Source organism: Bos indicus, chromosome X (assembly GCF_029378745.1).
Source record: "Bos indicus isolate NIAB-ARS_2022 breed Sahiwal x Tharparkar chromosome X, NIAB-ARS_B.indTharparkar_mat_pri_1.0, whole genome shotgun sequence".
Lineage (NCBI taxonomy): Eukaryota > Metazoa > Chordata > Mammalia > Artiodactyla > Bovidae > Bos > Bos indicus.
This window is the reverse complement of record NC_091789.1, coordinates 74,889,590-74,911,220: the sequence shown is the minus strand read 5'-3', so window position 1 is coordinate 74,911,220 and position 21,631 is coordinate 74,889,590. Positions and strand designations below refer to the sequence as shown.

General features: G+C 39.1%; 1 non-coding gene across 1 annotated transcript; it reads left to right on the top strand.

Moving 5' to 3' along the window:
- Positions 1-10,858: 10,858 nt before the first annotated feature.
- TRNAW-CCA (transfer RNA tryptophan (anticodon CCA)) lies at positions 10,859-10,930 on the top strand. The gene has a single exon. It is a non-coding gene; the product is annotated as a tRNA-Trp (tRNA).
- The last annotated feature ends 10,701 nt before the right edge of the window (positions 10,931-21,631 follow it).

Here is a 21,631-nt window from a genome sequence, read left to right as displayed (position 1 = left end):
TCCCTCCCAGCATCAGAGTCTTTTCCAACGAGTCAACTCTTCGCATGAGGTGGCCAAAGAACTGGAGTTTCAGCTTTAGCCATCATTCCTTCCAAAGAAATCCCAGGACTGATCTCCTTCAGAATGGACTGGTGGATCTCCTTGCAGTCCAAGGGACTCTCAAGAGTCTTCTCCAACACCACAGTTCAAACACATCAATTCTTCGGCGCTCAGCCTTCTTCATAGTCCAACTCTCACATCCATACATGACCACAGGAAAAACCATAGCCTTGACTAGACGAACCTCTGTTGGCAAAGTAATGTCTCTGCTTTTGAATATGCTATCTAGGTTGGTCATAACTTTCCTTCCAAGGAGTAAGCGTCTTTTAATTTCATGGCTACAGTCACGATCTGCAGTGATTTTGGAGCCCAGAAAAATAAAGTCTGACACTGTTTCCACTGTTTCCCCATCTATTTCTCATGAAGTGGTGGGACCAGATGCCATGATGTTCATTTTCTGAATATTGAGCTTTAAGCCAACTTTTTCACTCTCCACTTTCACTTTCATCAAGAGGCTTTTTAGTTCCTCTTCACTTTCTGCTATAAGGGTGGTGTCATCTGCATATCTGAGATTATTGATATTTCTCCCGGCAATCTTGATTCCAGCTTTTGTTTCTTCCAAAGAGTCAAAATGGGGAGAGAGCAGTCAGGCCAGTGATGTCACTCCCAAGTAAAAATCGGTACTGAATGGAACCCATGGGTTCTTAAAGGTACAAAGTTGATAATAAATATAAAAAAACAAAGATTAAAATTCTAGAGTAGATGTTAGATTCTCAGCCCAGGTTCGATGCACGGTACTGGATGCTTGGGGCTGGTGCACTTGGGGCTGGTGCACTGGAAACCCAGATGGATGGTTTGGGGAAGGAGGAGGGTTCAGGATGGGGAACACATGTATACCTGTGGCAGATGCATTTTGATATGTGGCAAAACCAATACAATATTGTAAAGTTAAAAAATAAAATTAAATTAAAAAATAAAAAAATACAATATTAAAAAAGTCACAAAAAAAAAATATATATATATAAAGTTTGCTTTAAAAATAGGGTATTTTTTTCTGCAAGGTAATAGTAGGTTATAAAACTGAAAATTAAAGGAATAATAAGTGACTTAAAATTATTATTTTTTTTAATTTTAAAAATGATAATAGTAAAAATATATCTAGGACTTTCTCTGGAGGTATTGTGACATTGTGGCATCAGTTCATTTTCAGATATTTCCTTAATCCGGCTTGTACTTCTCAGGGTCTATAGGCTTCTTCCTATATAGTCGGTGCTAACTACAGGGTTTTAATCTATTGTATCTGTCACTTCCAAAGCAGGTCCCTCTGTTTATTTTTGCTTTTTCTGTTTTCTGGTCTCTTCAGTGTCTAATTTCAGCCCTGACACAAGTGGGGTGGTGGTGGTCACTTTTTTTAAGCTCACTTGTTCGGTCTTGCTGTGGGAAGGGTGGAACACTGCAAACAAATATAACTGGAGTGTGCTCAGAGTGATTCAGCCACCCTGGGCTTGCCCCCAGTCACGGCGTATGTGCTTTCCCAGTCTACACTGCTCAAGCTCTAGGTTTTTCTCCTGGGAACTCTCTGATGTGGCCCCTGGGTTGCATGCACTCCCTGAGTCAAAACTGCTCAGGTTCAGGTTCTTGGGTACTCCACAAAGGTGCAGACTTAGTTGGGCCTGCGTTTTGTGCCCGTCCCAAGTCCGAGCAGCTCAGACAACCAGGTGCTTGGCGAGTACAGTCGCCCCCAGTTGAAGGCTGTGACTTATCGCCTAGCCTGTCCCAGCAGCTTGGTTTTCTGGGTGTACAATGGATGCGTCTTCTCAGGTGTGCCATGTGTCTCTTCTGGGGAGCTGATCTCTGGCTGCAACCCTCCCAGTGGATGTTGACCATCCAGAATCCCAAGAAGTCTTGGTTATCAATGAAGTCTGCTTGCAGTTTGGTATAGGATGCCTCTCTGGGGCCACAATTGCCCACTTCTGGCTCTGGCTGCCCTCACCTGCCTGTCTCCGGTGGGGGATGGGCCAGTCTGCAGCCAGCTAGCTTTCCTCAGTCCTTTGTTCTGTGAGCTGGCCTGGCTCTGTCTTAGGTTAGGGCTTTTTGCAGGATAGCTATCTGACAGTCTGGGTTGCTATCTCAAGCTAGTTCCCTCAGATTGCCCTCAGGGCATTCAGGCCTGGCCCTTACCTTAGCAATGCAGCCCACGCCTCCCTGTCCATTCCCTGCTTGCTAGTGGGGGATGCGCGTGAGCACTTCTGGGCTGCTGCTCCACTGGGAGTTGCTATTAGGTACATAATCTGTGAGTTTTAATTATTTATTTATTGTTCCTCCTGGTTATTTTGCCCTCTGAGATTTCAAGGCTCACCACAGACCTGCTGGAGAGAGTGTTTCCTGGTGTTTGGAAACTTCTCTTTTTTAAGACTCCCTTCCTGGGACAGATTTCTGTCCCTACCTCTTTTGTCTCTCTTTTTGTCTTTTGTATTTTTTCCTACCTCCTCTCGAAGACAATGGGCTGCCTTTCTGGGTTCTTGATGTCCTCTGCCAGCATTTAGAAGTTGTTTTGCGGAATTTGCTCAGTGTTCAAATGTTGTTTCAGTGAGTTTGTTGGGAGAAAGTGGTCTCCCTGTCCTATTCCTGTTCCATCTTAGGACGGCCTCTGCTACTCTTTCTTTTAATTTCCATTTGCATAGAATATTTTTTCCATCCTCTCACTTTCAGTCTGTATGTTTCTCTTGGTCTGAAGTAGGTGTCTTGTAAACAATTTATTTATTTATATTTAATTTTCATTGGAATATAGTTGTTTTTCAATATCTTTATAGTTTCAGGTGTACAGAAATGTTAATCAGTTATACATATACATATGACCACTCTTTTTAAGATTCTTTTCCTGTATAGGTCATTACAGAGTATTGAGTAAAATTTCCTAGGCTATACCATAGCTCCTTATTAGTTATCCACTTTATATGTAGTAATGGATATATATCAATCCCCATCTTTCATTTTATCCCTTCTCCTCTTATCCCTTCTATACCATAAGTTTGTTTTCTACATCTTTAAGTCTATTTCTGTTTTCCAGATAAGTTCATTTGTACCTATTTTTTAGATTTCACATATAAGCAATATCATATGATATTTGTCTTTCTCTATTTGACTTACTTCACTCAGTATGACAGTCTGTACATCCATCCATGTTGCTGTAAAAGGCATTATTTCAGTCTTTTTTATGGCTGAGTATTATTCCATTGTACATACGTACCACATCTTTATCCTTTCCTCTGTTGATAAACATTTAGGTTGCTTCCATATCCTGGCTATTGTAAATAGTGCTTCAATTAATATTACAGTGCATGAATATTTTTAAATTATGGTTTTCTCCAGATATATGCTCAAGAGTGGTATTGATGAACCAAATGGTAGCTGCATATTTACTTTTTAAAGGAATTTCCACACTGTTCTCCATAGTGGCTGTACCAGTTTATATTCCTGCCAACAATATAAGAGGGTTCTCTTTTCTCCTGTCCCTCCTCAGAATTTATTGTTTGTAGATTCTTTGATGATGGCCATTCTCACTTGTAGCAGGTGATACTACATATTAGTTTTGATTTATCTTTCTCTAATACTTAGTGATGTTGAGCATCTTTCATGTACTTTTTAGCCATCTGAATGTCTTCTTTGGAGAAATGTTTATTTAGATCTTCTGCTCATTTTTTTACTGGATTTTTTTTTTTTTTTTTACATTGACTTGCATGAGCTGTCGGTATATTTTAGAGGTTAATTCCCTGTCAGTCCCGTCAATTGCAAATAATTTTTCTTATTCTGGGGATTGTCTTTTTGTTTGGTTTGTGCTTTCCTTTCTTGCAAAAAAAAAAAAAAAGCTTTTAAATTTAATTAGGTTCCATTTGTTTTGTTTTTATTTTCAATTATCTAGGCAATGGATTGAGAAAGAGCTTGCTACTACTTATGTCAAAGAGTACTCTGCTTATTTTTCCTTCAAAGAGTTTCATACTATCTGGCTTTTCATTTAGATCTTTAATCCATTGTGAATTTATTTTTGTCTGTAAATTTTTGTGTTAGGGAGTGTTCTAGTTTCATTATTTTGCATATAGCGATCCAGTTTTTCCAGCATCATTTATTGTAGAGACTGTCTTTTCTCCATTGTTTATTCTCACTTCCTCTGTGGTAGATTAATTGGCCACAGATGCATGGGTTTTGTTTCTGGGTTTTCTATCATATTCCATTCATCTGTATTTCTGCTTTTCTGCCAAGATCTTGGTAAAAGATTGGGAAGATACAATAAACGTTTAACAAAGACATAGAAGAAATTAAAAAAAAAAAAACAATATAAACAACACAATTACTGAAATGAAACATACTATAGGGATTCAGTAGCAGAATAACTGAGGCAGAGAATGGATATGTGACCTGAAGAGAGAATGTTGGACATTTCTGCTTTGGAACAGTTCTTTTCCACTTAAACACAACTGAAAAGAAATTATATATCAAGGAAAAGGAGCAGGTGGTGTGTAGGCAAATCTGAGCTTGGATCATTGCTCCACTTATTATCAATTATAAATGTAAGCTAAATAATTCTACTGTATCTGCTTTATCAATTGCAAAATGGCAGCAATTATATATATATATATATATATACACATATAATACATATATATTCATATATATATATATTCATATATATATTCATATATATATTCATATATATATATTCATATATATTATCAGTTCAGCTCAGTTCAGTCACTCAGTCGTGTCCAACTCTTTGTGACCCCATAAATCGCAGCACGCCAGGCCTCCCTGTCCATCACCAACTCCTGGAGTTCCCTCAGACTCATGTCCACTGAGTCAGTGACGCCACCCAGCCAACTCATCCTCTGTCGTCCCCTTCTCCTCCTGCCCCCATTCCCTCCCAGCATCAGAGTCTTTTCCAATGAGTCAACTCTTTGCATGAGGTGACCAAAGTACTGGAGTTTCAGCTTTAGCATCATTCCTTCCAAAGAAATCCCAGGGCTGATCTCCTTCAGAATGGACTGGTGGATCTCCTTGCAGTCCAAGGGACTCTCAAGAGTTTTCTCCAACAACACAGTTCAAAAGCATCAATTCTTTGGCCCTCAGCCTTCTTCACAGTCCAACTCTCACATCCATACATGACCACAGGTAAAACCATAGCCTTGACTAGACAGACCTTTGTTGGCAAAGTAATGTCTGCTTTTGAATATGCTATCTAGGTTGGTCATAACTTTCCTTCCAAGGAGCAAGCGTCTTTTAATTTCATGGCTGCAGTCACCATCTGCAGTGATTTTGGAGCCCCCCAAAAATAAAGTCTGACACTGTTTCCACTGTTTCCCCATCTATTTCCCATGAAGTGATGGGACCGGATGCCATGATCTTCGTTTTCTGAATGTTGAGCTTTAAGCCAACTTTTACACTCTCCGCTTTCACTTTCATCAAGAGGATTTTTAATTCCTCTTCACTTTCTGCCATAAGGGTGGTATGATCAGCAAATCTGAGGTTATTGATATTTCTCCCGGCAACCTTGATTCCAGCTTGTGTTTCTTCCAGTCCAGCATTTCTCATGATGTACTCTGCATAGAAGATAAAAGGCTTTGGCATAGTCAAAAAAGTAGAAATATATGTTTTTCTGGAACTCTCTTGTTTTTCCATGATCCAGCAGATGCTGGCAATTTGATCTCTGGTTCCTCTGCCTTTTCTAAAACCAGCTTGAACATCAGGAAGTTCACGGTTCACATATTGCTGAAGCTTGGCTTGGAGAATTTTGAGCATTACTTTACTAGCGTGTGAGATGAGTGCCATTGTGAGGTAGTTTGAGCATTCTTTGGCATTGCCTTTCTTTGGGATTGGAATGAAAACTGACCTTTTCCAGTCCTGTGGCCACTGCTGAGTTTTCCAAATTTGCTGACATATTGAATGCAGCACTTTCACAGCATCATCTTTCAGGATTTGAAAGAGCTCAACTGGAATTCCATCACCTCCACTAGCTTTGTTCGTAGTGAAGCTTTCTAAGGCCCACTTGACTTCACACTCCAGGATGTCTGGCTCTAGGTGAGTGATCACACCATCATGGATTTTCTGGGTCATGAATATCTTTTTTGTATAGTTGTTCTGTGTATTCTTGACATCTCTTCTTAATATCTTCTGCTTCTGTTAAGTCCATACCATTTCTCTCCTTTATCGAGCCCATCTTTGCATGAAATGTTCCCTTGGTATCTCTAATTTTCTTGAAGAGATCTCTAGGCTTTCCCATTCTGTTTTTTTCCTCTTTTCTTTGCACTGATTGCTGAAAAAGGCTTTCTTATTTCTCCTTGTTATTCTTTGGAACTCTGCATTCAGATGTTTATATCTTTCGATTTGTAAAGCCTCCCTAGACAGCCATTTTGCTTTCTTGCATTTCTTTTCCATGGGGATGGTCTTGATCCCTGTCTCCTGTACAGTGTCACGAACCTCAGTCCATAGTTCATCATGCACTCTATCTATCAGTTCTAGGCCCTTAAATCTATTTCTCACTTCCACTGTATAAACATAAGGGATTTGATTTAGGTCATACCCGCATGGTCTAGTGATTTTCCCTACTTTCTTCAATTTCAGTCTGAATTTGGCAATAAGGAGTTCATGGTCTGAGCCACAGTCAGCTCCTGGTCTTGTTTTTGCTGACTGAATAGAGCTTCTCCACCTTTGGCTGCAAAGAATATAATCAATCTGATTTTGGTGTTGACTGGTGATGTCCATGTATAGAGTCTTCTTTTGTGTTGTTGGAAGAGGGTGTTTGTTATGACCAGTACATTTTCTTGGCAAAAGTCTATTAGTCTTTGCCCTGCTTCATTCCGTATTCCAAGGCCAAATTTGCCTGTTACTCCAGGTGTTTCTTGACTTCCTATTTTTGCATTCCAGGCCCCTATAATGAAAAGGACATATTTTTTGGGTGTTAGTTCTAAAAGGTCTTGTAGGTCTTCATAGAACTGTACAACTTCAGCTTCTCCAGCATTACTCATTGGGGTATAGACTTGGATTACTGTAATATTGAGTGGTTTGCCTTGGAAATGAATAGAGATCATTCTGTCTTTTTTGAGATTGCATCCAAGTACTGCATTTTGGACTCTTCTGTTGACCATGATGGCTACTGCATTTCTTCTGAGGGATTCCTGCCCACAGTAGTAGATATAATGGTCATCTGAGTTAAATTCACCCATTCCAGTCCATTTTAGTTCGCTGATTCCTAGAATGTCAACATTCACTCTTGCCATCTCTTGTTTGACCACTTCCAATTTGCCTTGATTCATGGACCTGACATTCCAGGTTCCTATGCAATATTGCTCTTTACAGCATTGGACCTTGCTTCTATCACCAGTCACATCCACAGCTGGGTGTTCTTTTTGCTTTGGCTCCATCCCTGCATTCTTTCTGGAGTTATTTCTCCACTGATCTCCAGTAGCATATTGGGCACCTACCGACCTGGGGAGTTCCTCTTTCAGTATCCTATCATTTTGCCTTTTCATACTGTTCATGGGGTTCTCAAGGCAAGAATACTGAAGTGGTTGGCCATTCCCTTCTCAAGTGGACCACATTCTGTCAGATCTCTCCACCATGACCCGCCCATCTTGGGTTGCCCCACACAACATGGCTTAGTTTCATTGAGTTAGACAAGGCTGTGGTCCTAGTGTGATTAGATTGACTAGTTTTCTGTGAGTATGGTTTCAGTGTGTCTGCCCTCTGATGCCCTCTTGCAACACCAACCGTCTTACTTGGGTTTCTCTTACCTTGGGTGTGGGGTATCTCTTCACGGCTGCTCCAGTAAAGTGCAGCTGCTGCTCCTTACCTTGGACGAGGGGTATCTCCTCACCACTGCCCTCCTGACCTTCAAAGTGGGATAGCTCCTTTAGGCCCTCCTGCACCCACGCAGCCTTGGCTCCTTGGACGTGGGGTTGGTCCTCCTGGCTGCCACCCCTCAATCATATGAAGTCAAATCCAGTTTTTATAAAAAATTTTTTTTTAATTAACTTAAGCCATAGCTGATGTAAGGAAGACAATCTAGTAAATGAAAATGTTCTGAATACCATTTAACATTAGGGAAATGAAAATTAAATCGATGATAAAGCATCACTACATATCCACTAGAATTTAAGTTTATGAAATTATGAGTTCTGACCCTTTCAAGTGTTTGCAAAGATACAAAAAAACCGGATCTGTCATACTCTGATGGTAGGAATATTAAACAGTGTCTTAGTGTTCTTGGGCTGTTATAACCAATTACCACACACTAGGCATCTTTAACAACAGAAATTTATTTCTCACAGATTTGGAGACAGAAATCTAAGATCAATGTGCAAGTCCTTTTGATTCTTTGTGAGTACCCCCTTCCTGGTTTATAGATGATTACTTTTTGCTGTGTCCTCACATGAGGAAAAGAGAGAGAGGTCATCTCTTCTTATAAGGCACTAACCTCATTCATGCCAGCTCCTCTGTGACCTGATTGTTTTCCAAAGATCCCATCTGCAAGTTCCATCACCATGGGAATTAGGCTTTGACATATGAATCTTAGTAGGGGCACAAATATTCAATCCATACCAAATTGTAAAGATACATTGGAAAATAATTTTATATTTAAAAATTAAAAGACTTTATCATACAATCTGACCATTTCATTCTTAGATACTACACAAGAGAAATGAAAGCATATGCATACGTCCCTACAAAGAATCATATGAGAAGGTTTATATTAGTTTTATTTGTAATTATTGAAATTGTAAATTATCCAAATATCCCTCAACATGTGAATTGGTAAATAATTCATATTGTATCCATACAATTAAATCTACTCATCAATAATGAGAAATGAATCAGTTTTAATTAAAGAAACTTAACATGCAACATTGTGTAAGTTTAAGGTGTAAAGTGTTACTTTTTGTAATATTGCTAATGTAGTGATATTTATCACAGTATATAATTATTGTATAGTATTATTATCTGTATTCTTTGTACTATATATTAGATCTCTGTGGCTTATTTACTGCATATTACAAATTTGTACCTTTGAACACTGTCACTTTTATCCTGTTCCTCCTCTGATAATCACCATTTTACACTTTATGTTAAGTTTATTTATTTTTTTTTTTGTATTTTCACATATGTCATCTTACATAGCACTTGTCCTTCTCTGACTTGTCTCATTTAGCATAATTTGCTCAGGGACAATCCATGTTGTCACAATTGAAAGTGTATCCTCCTTTTTCATGGCTGAGTAATATACCATTATATATAAAATGGAATTATATATATATATATATCAAGAGAGTTCCAGAAAATCATCTATTTCTGCTATTGACTATGCCAAAGCCTTTGACTGTGTGGATCACAATAAACTGGAGAATTCTGAAAGAGATGGGAATACCAGACCACCTGATCTGCCTCTTGAGAAATTTGTATGCAGGTCAGGAAGCAACAGTTAGAACTGGACATGGAACAACAGACTGGTTCCAAATAGGAAAAGGAGTACATCAAGGCTGTATATTGTCACCCTGCTTATTTAACTTCTATGCAGAGTACATCATGAGAAATGCTGGACTGAAAGAAACACAAGCTGGAATCAAGATTGCCGGGAGAAATATCAATAATCTCAGATATGCAGATGACACCACCCTTATGGCAGAAAGTGAAGAGGAACTAAAAATCCTCTTGATGAAAGTGAAAGTGGAGAGGGGAAAAAGTTGGTTAAAGCTCAACATTCAGAAAACGAAGATCATGGCATCCGGTCCCATCACTTCATGGGAAATAGATGGGGAAACAGTGGAAACAGTGTCAGACTTTATTTTTCTGGGCTCCAAAATCACTGCGGATCGTGACTGTAGCCATGAAATTAAAAGACGCTTGCTCCTTGGAAGGAAAGTTATGACCAACCTAGACAGCATATTCAAAAGCAGAGACATTACTTTGCCAAGAAAGGTTCATCTAGTCGAGGCTATGGTTTTTCCTGTGGTTATGTATGGATGTGAGAGTTGGACTGTGAAGAAAGCTGAGTGCCAAAGAATTGATGCTTTTGAACTGTGGTGTTGGAGAAGACTCTCGAGAGTCCCTTGGACTGCAAGGAGATCCAACCAGTCCATTCTGAAGGAGTTCAGCCCTGGGATTTCTTTGGAAGGAATGATGCTAAAGCTGAAACTCCAGTACTTTGACCACCTCATGCGAAGAGTTGACTCATTGGAAAAGACTCTGATGCTGGGAGGGATTGGGGGCAGGAGGAGAAGGGGACGACAGAGGATGAGATGGCTGGATGGCATCACTGACTTGATGGACATGAGTCTGAGTGAATTCCGGAAGTTGGTGATGGACAGGGAGGCCTGGCGTGCTGCGATTCATGGGGTTGCAAAGTGTCGGACGTGACTGAGACACTGATCTGATCTGATATATATACAGACACACACACACATACATATGGACTTCTCTGATAGGTCAGCTGGGAAAGAATCTGCCTGCATTGCAGGAGACCCGGATTAAAATCCTGGGTCAGGAAGATCACTTGGAGAAGGGATAATCTGCCCACTCCAGTATTCTTGGGCTTCTATTGTGGCTCGGATGGTAAAGAATCCACCTGCAAGTCAAGAGACCTGGGTTCCATCACTGCGTCAGAAAGATCTCCTAGAGAAGGGCATGGCAACCCACATTACTCCATGACAATCCCCACAGACACAGGAGCCTCGTGGGCTACAGGCCATGGAGTCACAAAGAGGCAGACACACCTCAGTGACTATGCACTCTGTGTGTGTGTGTGTGTGTGTGTCTGTGTGTGTATACTGCTTCCCTGGTGGCTCAGAGGTTAAAGCATCTGCCTCCAATGCAGGAGACCCAGGTTCAATCCCTGGGTTGGGAAGATCCCCGGAGAAGGAAATGGTAACCCACTCCAGTATTCTTTCCTGGGGAATACCATGGACAGAGGAGCCTGTTGGGCTACAGTCCACGGGGTCACAAAGAGTTGGACACGACTGAGCGAGGTACTTGACTTACTTGATATATATACACACAAATAACTTTGTATCCATTCATTTGCTGTTGGACATATGTTTTGTCAAAATCTTATTTTCATTTCCTTTTTGTATATACTCAGAAGTATAACTAATGAATTGTACAGTTATTCTATTTTTAATTTTTTAAAATATTGTTTTCCATAGTGGTTTGATCAATTAAATTCCCCCAAATGTAAGATGATTTCCTTTTTACCACACCCTTGCCAACACCTGGAGTTTCTTATCTTCTTGATGATAGCCATACTAACAGTTTTCAAATGATAGCTCTTTGTGTTTTTTATTTGCATTTCCTTGATGATTAATGATGTTGAGCATCATTCCATGTGTCTGTTGGTCATTTTTATGTCTTCTTTGGAAATTTTCTATTTAGAACTTCTTCCCATTTTAAATTAGGATGAACTATTCATGTGGGTAACTACACAGAGTAATCTCAGACTGTTGTTGAATTACACTGAAACCAGATAAAATGTGCATAATGTATGACAAACTTTAAATACAATACTAAAAAATGCAAACTATTTAATAGAAGACATATCAGTGGTTACCTGGGTGTAAGGAGGAGAATAAAAGGGATAGATTGCAAAGTGACAAGAAGAAAGTGTTGTGAGTGATGAATATGGTCAGTATGTTGATTGAGATTATTTAACAGATGTATACTTATCACAAAATTCATTAAATTGTACATTTTCAATATGAAAAACTGTACAATTGTATTGGGTGTCTGTTATGGTCTGAATTGTGTCTCCAAAAAGTTGATCTGTTGAATCCCTAACACTTAGTATTTCAGAATGTGACTATACTTAGAGGTAAGATGTGATTAAGTCAAAATGAGGCCATTCAGTTCAGTTGAGTTCAATTGGTCAGTCGTGTCCGACTCTGTGTGAACCCATGGACTGCAGCACGCCAGGCTTCCCTGTAAATCACAAACTCCCATAGCCTGCTCAAACTCATGTTCATCAAGTGGGTGATGCCATCCAACCATCTCATCCTCTGTTGTCCTCTTTTCCTCCTGTCTTCAATCTTTCCCAGGATCATCAGGATCTTTTCCAAAGAGTCAGTTCTTCGCTTCAGGTGGCCAAAGTATTGGAGCTTCAGCTTTAGCATCAGTCCTTCCAATGAACATTCAGGACTCATTTCCTTTAGGATTGACAGATTTGATCTCCTTTAAGTCCAAAGGACTCTCGAGAGTCTTCTCCAACACCACAATTCAAAAGCATCAATTATTTGGCCCTCAGCTTTCTTTATGGTCCAATTCTCACAGGCATACATGACTACTGGAAAAACCATAGCTTTGACTAGACAGACCTTTGTCAGCAAAGTAATGTCTCTACTTTTTAATATGCTGTCTACGTTGGTCATAGCTTTTCTTCCAAGGAGCAAGCATCTTTTACTTTCATGGCTGCAGTCACTATCTGCAGTGCTTTTGGAGCCCAAGAAAATAAAGTCTGTCACTGTTTCCATTCTTTCCTCATCTATTTGCCATGAAGTGATAGGACCAGGTGTTATGATCTTCATTTTTTGAATGTTTAGCTTTTAGCCAGCTTTTGCATCTTCCTTTTTTACTGTATCAAGAGACTCTTTAGTTCTCTTTTGCTTTCTGCCATAAGTGTAATGTCATCTATCAATATAAAAATATTGATATTTTCCTCTGAAATCTTGATTCTAGCTTGTACTTCATCTAGCCTGGCATTTTTAAAGACGTACTATGCATATAAGTCAAATAAGCAGGGTGATAATTTGCAGTCTTGATGTTCTCCTTTCTCAATTTGGAACCAGTCTGTTGTTCCACATCCAGTTATAATGGTTGCTTCTTGACCTGCATACATGGTTTCTCAGGAGGCAGGTAAGGTGGTCTGGTATTTCCTTCTCTTTAAGAATTATCCACAGTTTGTTGTGATCCACAATGTTGATGACTTTAGCATAGTCAATGAAGCAGATATAGATGATTTCCTGGAATCCTCTTGCTTTTTCAATAATCCAATGGATGTTGCCAATTTGAACTCTGGTTCCTCTGCCTTTTCCTTCTTTATTTTTTTAAATATAAATTTATTTATTTTAATTGGAGGCTAAATTACTTTACAATATTGTATTGGTTTTGCCATACATCAACATGAATTCGCCACGGGTGTACACGTGTTCCCAATACTGAACCCCCTTCCCAGCTCCCCATAATATCCCTCTGGCTGATCCCAGTGCACCAGCCCAAAGCATCCTGTATCCTGCATTGAGCCTGGACTGGTGATTCATTTCATATATGATATTATAGATGTTTCAATGCCATTCTCCCAAATCATCCCACCCTCTCCCTCTCCCACAGAGTCCAAAAGACTGTTATATACATCTGTGTCTCTTTTGCTGTCTCGCATACAGGGTTATCATTGCCATCTTTCTAGCTTCCATATATATGCGTTAGTTTACGGTATTGGTGTTTTTCTTTCTGGCTTACTTCGCTTTGTGTAATCGGCTCCAGTTTCATCCACCTCATTAGAACTGATTCAAATGTGTTATTTTCAGTGGCTGAGTAATACTCCATTGTGTATATGTACCACAGCTTTCTCATCCATTCATCTGCTGATGGACATCTAGGTTGCTTCCATCTCCTGGCTATTATAAACATTACTGCGATGAACATTGGGGTACAAGTGTCTTTTTCAATTCTTGTTTCCTTGGTGTGTATACCCAGCAGTGGGATTACTGGGTCATAAGGCAGTTCTATTTCCAGTTTTTTAAAGGAATCTCCACACTATTCTCCATAGTGGCTCTACTAGTTTGCATTCCCACCAACAGTGTAGGAGGGTTCCCTTTTCTCCACACCCTCTCCAGCACTTTAGCTTGTAGACTTTTGGATCACAGCCATTCTGACTGGCGTGAAATGGTACCTCATTGTGGTTTTGATTTGCATTTCTCTGATAATGAGTGATGTTGAACATCTTTTCATGTGTTTGTTAGTCATCTGTATGTCTTCTTTGGAGAAATGTCTGTTTAGTTCTTTGGCCCATTTTTTGATTGGGTCGTTTATTTTTCTGGAATTGAGCTGCAGCAGTTGCTTGTATATTTTTGAGATTAGTTGTTTGTCAGTTGCTTCATTTGCTATTATTTTCTCCCATTCTGAAGACTGTCTTTTCACCTTGTTGTGCAGAAGCTTTTAAGTTTAATCAGGTCCCACTTGTTTATTTTTGCTTTTATTTCCAATATTCTTGGAGATGGGTCATAGAGGATTCTGCTGTGATGTATGTCGGAGAGTGTTTTGCCTATGTTCTCCTCTAGGAGTTTTATAGTTTCTGTTCTTACGTTTAGATCTTTAATCCATTTTGGGTTTATTTTTGTGTAAGGTGTTAGAAAGTGTTCTAGTTTCATTCTTTTACAAGTGGATGACCAGTTTTCTGAGCACCACTTGTTAAAGAGATTGTCTTTAATCCATTGTATATTCTTGCCCCCTTTATCAAAGACAAGGTGTCCATAGGTGCGTGGATTTATCTCTGGGCTTTCTATTTTTTTCCATTGATCTATATTTCTGTCCTTGTGCCAGAACCATATGGTTTTGATGACTGTGGCTTTGTAGTAGAGCCTGAAGTCAGGCAGGTTGATTCCTCCTGTTCCATTGTTCTTTATCAAGATTGCTCTGCCTTTGCTAAATCTAGCTTGAACATCTGGAAGTTCTTGGTTCATGTAGTCTTGAAGTTTAACTTGTAGAATTTTGAGCTTTACTTTGCTAGCATGTGAGATGATTGCAATTGTGTAGTAGTTACCTGACTGATGTCCTTATAAGACCAGGAAATTCAAACAGATAAATAGGCATTCTTTGCAAACACAGAGAAAATACCATGGGAAGGCACAATGAGAGATGGCATTTTGTTATTCTAGAAAAGTGACATTATGACAAACCAAACTTGCTGGTGATCTTGACTTTGAAATTGGAGCTTTGTAACCGTGCAAAAATATTTCCTTTTATTTAAGCCACCAAGCCTGTAGTTCTTTGTTACAGTAGACTTAGCAAATATAATGGCTCTTTCAATTACTCAGAAACTTCAAATAAAAACTGATAGCTGGGTCTCACTTCAGACCATTTGAAAGTGAATTTCACTGACTAAAACCAATGTAGCTAAATTTTTAAAGCAACCATCTCAAGTGATCTAATGCCCAAATAACATTGAAAACCATTGCTCTGTGTAATGATTTTTATACCATTAGTTTTGATTGTTTGTAAGTGTCATTCTAGTTGGGTTATATCACTTTTAGCATAACCTTAGTTGTTACATTCCACAATATTTCTCCACATTTATTGAGGACATTGACAGTTGGATTAAAATTTTCCTCTTCACTTGCCAAAATTTTCAGCATATAAAATTTACACAACAGAAACATATTGAGCATTAACTAACTGACAATTATTATCCTTTGCCTTGGAAGTATAAAACAATGTAGATAACAAGTCTGTTCACCCAAGAAGCTCAAAACCTATTGCAGGAAAAATATATTTTTATTTTAGTGTTATAAGTGTTATATTAGAAGGAAGCACAGAGGAGGAATATCTAACTCAGATTAAGAGTTGAGTTCAGTTCAGTTCAGTTCATTCACTCAGTCGTGTCAGACTCTTTGGGACCCCATGAACTGCAGCAGGCCAGGCCTCCCTGTCCATCACCAACTCCTGGAGTCCACACAAACCCATCTCCAGTGAGTCAGTGATGCCATCCAACCATCTCATCCTATGCCATCCCCTTCTCCTCCTGCCTTCAATATTTCCCAGCATCAGGGTCTTTTCAAATGAGTCAGCTCTTCACATCAGGTGGCCAAAGTACTGGAGTTTCAGCTTCAACTTCAGTCTTTCCAATGGACACCCAGGACTGATTTCCTTTAGGATGGACTGGTTGGATCTCCTTACAGTCCAAGGGACTCTCAAGAGTCTTCTCCAACACCACAGTTCAAAAGCATCAATGCTTCAGCGCTCAGCCTTCTGTATAGTCCAGCTCTCACACCCATACATGACCAATGGAAAAACCATAGCCTTGACTAGATGGACCTTGGTTGGCAAAGTAATGCCTCTGCTTTCTATATGCTGTATAGGTTGCTCATAACTTTCCTTCCAAGGAATAAGCATCTTTTCTTTGGGGGGTGGGGGAATGAAAGTATATGCTTTATCATTACCTATTTTAAAATTTTAATTTGAAATAATTTCAGACTTACAGAATAACTTTAAGAATAGCACAGAGAACTCCAACTATCCTTCACACATATTCAACAGTTGTTATTGTTTTGCCACTGTTCCTTAATAATAATTTCTCTTAGATAATACACATAATACTATTATCTAGCATACAGTTTATATTCAAATTTTACAAGTTGCTCCAAAACTGTCCCATTAATGTAGTTTTTAGCAGTGCAGGATCACACATTCATTCAGTTTGTCATTCAACTTTAGTTTATAATGTGAATGTTATTCAGCCCTTCTTAGCCTTTTATTATATTGATATTTTTGAAGATTCAGTCAGCCAGTTCAGCTGCTCAGTCTTATCTGATTCTTTGCAACCCCATGGACTGCAGCAGGCCTGGCTTCCCTGTCCACAACAAACTCCCAGAACTTGTTCAAATTCATGCCCATCAAGTCGGTGATGTCATCTAACCATCTCATCCTCTGTCATCCCCTTCTCCTCCTGACTTCAATCTTTCCCAGCATCAGGGTCTTTTCAAATTAATTGGTTCTTTGCACTAGGTAGCCAAAGTGTTGGAGATTCACCTTCAGCATCAGTCCTTCCAGTGAATATTAAGGTCTGGTTTCCTTTATTTATTTTTTTTAATTTTATTTTATTTTTAAACTTTACAATATTGTATTGGTTTTGCCAAATATCGAAATGAATCCGCCACAGGTATACATGTGTTCCCCATCCTGAACCCTCCTCCCTCCTCCCTCCTCCGTCCCCATACCATCCCTCTGGGTCGTCCCACTGCACCAGCCCCAAGCATCCAGTATTGTGCATCGAACCTGGACAGGTGACTCGTTTCATATATGATATTATACACATTTCAATGCCATTCTCCCAAATCATCCCACCCTCTCCCTTTCCCAGAGTCCAAAAGACTGTTCTATATATCAGTGTCTCTTTTGCTGTCTCGTATACACAGTTAGTATTACTCAGTCATTAAAAAGAATACATTTGAATCAGTTCTACTGAGGTGAATGAAACTGGAGCCTATTATACAGAGTGAAGTAAGTCAGAAAGAAAAACACCAATACAGTATACTAACCCATATATATGGAATTTAGAAAGATGGTAACAATAACCGTGTGTATGAGACAGCAAAAGAGACACTGATTTCCTTTAGGATTTACTCGTTTGATCTCCTTGCAACCCAACGGACTCTCAAGAGTCTTCTCCAACACCACAGTTAAAAAGCATCAATGCTTCAGCACTCAGCTTTCTTTATAGCCCAAATCTCACATCCGTACATGACCACTGGAAAAACCATAGCCTTGACTAGATGGATCTTTGTTGGCAAAGTAATGTCTCTGCTTTTGAATATGCTGTCTAGGATGGTCATAACTTTCCTTCCAAAGAGTAAGCGTCTTTTAGTTTCATGGCTGCAATCAACATCTGCAGTGATTTTGGAGCCGAGAAAAATAAAGTCTGACACTTTTGCCACTGTTTCCACATCTATTTGCCATAAAGTGATAGGACCATATGCCATTATATTAGTTTTCTGAATGTTGAGCTTTAAGCCAAATTTTTCACTTTCCTCTTTCACTTTCATCAAGAGGCTCTTTAGTTCTTCTTCACTTTCTGCCATAAGGGTGGTGTCATCTGCATATCTGAGGTTAGTGATATTTCTCCTGGCAATCTTGATTCCATATTGTGCTTCCTGCAGCCCAGCGTTTCTCATGATGTACTCTGCATATAAGTTAAATAAGCAGGTGACAATATACAGCCCTGATGTACTCCTTTTCCTATTTGGAACCAGTTCATTGTTCCATGTCCAGTTCTAACTGTTGCTTCCTGACCTGCATATAGGTTTCTCAAGAGGCAGTTCAGCTGGTCTGGTATTACCATCTCTTTCATAATTTTCCACAGTTTATTGTGATCCACACAGTCAAAGGCTTTGGCATAGTCAATAAAGCAGAAATAGATATTTTCCTGGAACTTTCTTGCTTTTTCAATGATCCATTGGATGTTGGCAATTTGATCTCTGGTTCCTCTGCCTCTTCTAGAACCAGCTGGAACACCTGGAAGTTCATGGTTCACATATTGCTGAAGCCTGGCATGGAGAATTTTGAGCGTTACTTTACTAGTATGTGAGATGAGTGCAATTGTGCAGTAGTTTGAGCATTATTTGGCATTACCTTTCTTTGGGATTGGAATGAAAACTGACCTTTTCCAGTCCTGTGGCCACTGCTGAGTTTTCCAAATATGCTGGCATATTTATTGAGTGCAGCACTATCACAGCATCATCTTTTAGAATTTGAAATAGCTCAACTGGAATTCCATCACCTCCTCTAGCTTTGTTTGTAGTGATGCTTCCCACCTGACTTCACATTCCAGGATGTCCGGCTCGAGGTGAGTGTGAGTGGTCACACCACCATGATTATCTGGGTCATGAAAATCTTTTTTGTACAGTTCTTCTGTGTATTCTTGCCATCTCTTCTTAATATCTTCTGCTTCTGTTAGGTCCATACCATTTCTGTCCTTTATTGAGCCCTTCTTTGCATGTAATGTTCACTTGGTATCTCTAATTTTCTTGAAGAGATCGCTAGTATTTCCCATTCTATTGTTTTCCTCTATTTGTTTGCATTGATTGCTGAGGAAGGCTTTCTTATCTCTCCTTGCTATTCTTTGGAATTCTGCATTCAAATGGGTATATCTTTCCTTTTCTCGTTTGCTTTTCGCTTCCTTTTGTTTCACAGCTACTTTTTAGGCCTCCTCAGACAACCAAACTATAGTACAAAGCTCCAATAATTACAATATTTTTGCACTGGTCAAAAATATTAATAAATGAATCCTGAATTAATAGGTATGAATACAGAGCCCAGAAATAAACCCACACTTGTATGACCAATTAATCTATGACAAAGGAATTAAGAATAAACAATGGGGAGAAGACAGATTTTTAAGTAAGTTTGGGAAAACTCAGTACTTCCATACTAAATAATCAAATGGGCTAATCTCTCACACCATCTAAAAAGATAAACTTAAGATACATTAAAGTCTTAAATGTAAGACATGAAACCATAAATTTTGAGAAGAAAACTTAGGCAGTATGCTCTCTGACAACAGTCTCAAGAATTTTTTTTCTTAAATATGTCTTCTTACACTAGGGAAACCAAAGTGAAAATTAAAAAAATAAGACCATCTCAAACTTAAAAGTTTTGTATAGCAAAGAAAGCTATCAATAAAATGAAAAGACAGTCTGCTAAATGTGACATGATATTTTAAATAATGTATCCACTAAAAGTTTAATATCTAAAATATACAATGTACTCATGTAACTAAACACCAAATTAAACAAAAAAAATCCAATTTAAAAATGGACAGAGGACCTGAATAGAGTGCTTTTTATAAAGAAGATATACATATCACCAACAGACAAATGAAAAATATGCTCAATGTTATTAATCATTAGCAAAATGCAAATCAAAACCACAATGAGATACTACCTCACATCTGTCAGAATGGTTTTCATCAAATGGATAACAAATTACAAGTGCTGGCAACTATGAGGGGAAAAAAGCATCCTTGTGTATTGTCGGTTGTGTTGTAAATGGGTGCAACAATTGCAGAAAACAATATAGAGTTTTTGCAAAAAAGTAACTGTAAAAATAGAACTGCCATATGAAACCAGTAATTTAACTTCTGGGTATTTACCTGAAGAAAATAAAAATACTAACTTCATATTTATTTGTGTATTCATTTATTTACCTGCACTGGATCTTAGTTCTAGCATGCAAACATTTGGTTGTGGTATGTGGTATCTAGTTTCCTGACCAAGGATCAAACCCAGGCCCCCTGCATTTGGGACACAGAGTTTTAGCTACTGAATCACCAAGGAAGTCCACAAAACAGTAATTTGAAAATATAGCACAATAAACTTTTTTTTTTACAACACTGTTTACAATAGCTAAGTTATGGAAAATATAATGTCCATTGACAGATAAATGAATTAAAAATGCGGAACATATAAAATGAATTATTATTTATTACTCTACCATTAAAAATCCTTGCTGTTTTCCACAACACGGATGGATCTAGCAGGTATAATGTTAAGTGAAATAAGTCAGACAGAGAAAAATAAATACCATGTTATTATCTCACTTATATGTGAAATCTAAGTCTAAAGAAACAAAATCAGCACATATTTACAGGGAACAAGAAGTTGGTTGCCAGACTGGAGAGAGGTTTGGGAACAAAATAGGTGCAAATCTGAGGAGATCACAATGTAGGAGTAGAAGGACATTTATCATACCTCTCTCCGTGAAAACATCAAAAATACATCTATATGTGAAGCAACTCTTACTGAAAACAAAATGGGTGGCAGTAATACTCTTCTACAATCAACACTGTAAGAAAAATAATCTACAGTAATTCTGGTAGGAAGGGAGAAGTGATCAGATTGGAACCTGTGCCTGATGCAGGAACACAGAAGATGAGGAAGCTATCGTGGCTCAGAGACCATCACTGGTAGCATGAGGTTTCAAACACATATTGCTTTAGCCCAGTCCTGAGGTCCAATCCCAGGGAGAAAAGTACCATTAGCTAGTTTAAAGGCCAGTGGGATTTGCAGGTGGGATGTAAGAAACCAAAACTCCACTCATGAAGAATGTGCACATCTACTTGCTCATTACTGGGGAAAAGGCAAAGGAAGAAGATATAAAATTCCCAGGGCTCTGGGCCTGGGCCAGTTTTCCATGACCACCTTTACATGAAATCTGACCAGCACTGTAACTACTCCAGCCCCTCTTACCTGGGCACAACTTACCCCTTGAGAAGAGGCTGCCATTGCTGAGGATAATGTACACTTGGCAGGGACAGAGATGGCTTGGACCTAACCCTGAATTTTAATGGGACAAGTGTGGTCACTCCTGGTGCTTCCAAGGGAGGTAGATTGGGAGGTGTCTAGAGCTCTGTGTAGCATGTTGAGATTGTCCCAGCATGTACCACATTTTGCACTGGGTGCCCACGCCAGCACCTACTGCTTCAGTGTTTTTCCCCATGGAGATAAATGTACTGAAATCAACAGGGGAGCAAGCATGCACTTAGAAGGATTGGAACAAACTCAGACTCAATGATGCCTTTTGCTTTAGCATCTCATAATATTACTCAACCCTGATAGAACAGTGAAAGCCACCTAGCATAGGAGAAAGACAACTATTACCTGGCTCTGACTTTGGCCTTTCCACCTCTAACCCCATCTCCCACCCAGGTAATAACTGCCAGCACACCCTGAGGAAGACATGACTCATGCTCACTTCTAATCCATTTGTCCCACCAAAGACACTGTACAAATGCATACAGCATAGGGATGTTCCAACAGAAAGACACTTATTCAAGACCAGAATAGGT